Below are 2,901 nucleotides of genomic sequence, written 5' to 3'. Positions count from 1 at the left end.
TTAGAGTATTCTCAAATACTCTACCTTCCGTTGCAAATGTTGAGAATATGAATATTCTATTAAGAGAGAATATTCACTCCACTCCATTCCAGTACTCTTCGATAACATTCTAATTCATGTTCGCTAACATAGAATGAAAGAGAGCGGCTATTCTAACATCAAGAGAATGTTTTGAAGCTGCAAACAAATGCATTCCTGCAGCAGTTTAATACATATGTATGTCATGTGCCATTATTGTTGTTGTTATTGTTGTCGAACGCTGTAGCCAGAGAGTATTGGAATGTTTGTGCGCCCAATGTGCAAATGTTCACTTAGTTTGTAATTTCAGATTTAACAATAGCGCATTCTTAATGTAAATATATGTACATTTAAAATAACTTATATGTACATACATACATATATATATAAAGTATTACAGTATATACGAGTATATGAAAAAATATAAAAAATTAATTAATTAATACAAATAAAAATATTGTAAGCAAACATATGTACAACTTTTATTTACTCATATTTACATAATTTAGTAAAGAAACCATTCAACTTATTCGTTGAATGAGTTGCAGTATCGTCTAATTAGACGATTAGTGCTGATGCTAATTAAGTAACTACTTGATTTACTAAGTAAATATTATCAGTTGTTAATATTTCATTAAAATTATGCGCTAATAACTTTTGTAAATAGGAATGTGGGTAAAAATTGCAAATTAGCGCGCTGGTTAATTCAATCGGAATTCAATTTGAATTTTTTGTATTACTTACATACACCTGCAGTTGTTTAATGGAAAACTACTCTAGCCAATTATGCATGTAGCATGATTCAATAATGAAAGGTGTTTGCAAGTAGCTTTTTTCTAAAATTTAACACTCCCACCTACAAGGGTGATTTTTGGAAGCAGGTGAAAAAGGGGAACAATTCAATCACACTTCCTGAAATGGTAGCTAAATTCCTCAAAATGGTGGGGATAATAGTGATTTAATTTAAACAAGCTTATTTACATCGAATATAACCCCTGATTGTTATTAAATAAATATTTCTATGCGCATATATACCAAAGTTGTGTACGTTAGACGGCGCATAACTCGAGAATGGATGGTCCACTTTGAGCTATTTTTTTTGGTGTGTTTTATTGCCTGGTAAATTTTTTGCGGTACCATTTACAGTTGATGGATATGAAGACGCTGTTTGTTTGTGGAAAAAATATGGAATTTTGACAAAAAAAACATTTGGAGCTTAATTTTCTTTCGCCGTTTTAGCTCGATTGCTTCGAATATGGTACTTCGAACTCTTTGATGTTGCACCTTTAGTGTTCTGGGGAGATTATGCCGCCATCAGAATATCAAACATTGGCTTACACAGTCGCGAATGGCGATTCGTGCTGATCGAACTCAGGAAGAATAAAAAGGACATGCAGCTACTGAACGACTGAAACTGAATTTGTTTAAGGTTTTGAATGCTTACTATTTATTTTTTGAAACGTACAAAAACTTACTCTAGCGAGTATTGTGGCTTATTTGTATTTTCGTAGTGTCAGCTATTGCTGCTAATAATTTTCCCAGCTAGCACATTTGCCAGACAATTTCTGATATCAGAAAAGTCGGAATAAAAAGTTGACTATTTAGACAAGTCTTACAGGTTTCGTACAGATTTCTGGGCAAAATGTCTGGAGAATTTTATTTATTTCCTTATCCGATATGCCTCATCGAATTATGTCCGATTTCGGGCATACACGTCTGATAATTCTTATTTTCCATGATTCCATGGTCAGACATCTGTTAGATATTCGTCAGATTCGTCTGTCAGACTTTTCCACGTCGTGTCGGTTAGACTTCCTGTCAACCTCTCCATACGCTTCTCTGACCGATATCGGCCAAAATCATACAGATTTCTGACTTTTTTGCCGACGAGTCTGACGGATATCTAACAGATTTCTGGCAATTTTGCTAGCTGGGTTATTATATTTCATTATTTCTATAATTTTCTGGAATCATGGATCACTTTTTCCTTTTTCTGAAGTCGGTTAAAAATAAAAGCAAATAAAAGTATAAAACAAATGATTAAGTGACCATCAAGTCAAGGTGCTGGAATGGTATTTTCAGAGATAGTAGTAAAGAGTTCTAGCTTTAATTTAAGCCAGGAGGTTCTATCACCTTTTGTTTCTTTACTAGAGCTTCTAAAATATTGCACAAAAACGCGATTTTTTGCTGGAAACTTTACGCTTTCAAATTCGTAGTCAAACAAGTAAGAAAGTCTAAGTTCGGGCGGAGCCGAACATTAAATACCCGGCGCAGGTACTAAGTATATGATTTTCACCTTTGCGAAAGCTACCGCTACATGGTAAGCGGGTGTGTATACATTTTAAGTAAATTAGCGTCCTTAAATTTCGAAATATTGAAGTTTCAAGCATTTCTGAAATTTGCCGTTATATGAAAAGTGGTCGTAATTTGAATCTGATTCCAATAATTTTCAACGTTTTGCTTTAATGTGGCAAGCACAATAATCATACCGAGTTTGGTACAAATTGGTAGAACGGTTATCGAGATACATATATGTGATCATAAGTAGGCGGTGCCACGCCCATTTTCAAAAATTTTATCATAAACGTATTTCTTGGTAAAGAATTGTTGCAAGCATCAATTTTAAGTAAATTAGCTTTAATATTTACTGATTTATCGAAGATTTCGTATTTCTCCAAATTACCGTTATATGGGTGGTAGGCGTGGTTATTGTCCGATTTTAAAAAATTTCGGCCATTTGGTATGCTGTATCAAGGCTAACAACTGTGCTAAGTTTGGAAAAAATTGGTGCAGCGGTTGCCAAGATATACACATGTATCCATAAGTGGGCGTGGCTGCGCCCATTTTCCAAAAATTTATAATATTCTTATTTTTCGTCTAAAA

The sequence above is a fragment of the Rhagoletis zephyria genome, unplaced genomic scaffold (assembly GCF_001687245.7).
Source record: "Rhagoletis zephyria isolate East Lansing unplaced genomic scaffold, Rhagoletis_zephyria_1.1 Rzeph_scaffold_03707, whole genome shotgun sequence".
NCBI classification, from domain to species: domain Eukaryota; kingdom Metazoa; phylum Arthropoda; class Insecta; order Diptera; family Tephritidae; genus Rhagoletis; species Rhagoletis zephyria.
This window is presented reverse-complemented; position numbering follows the sequence as displayed.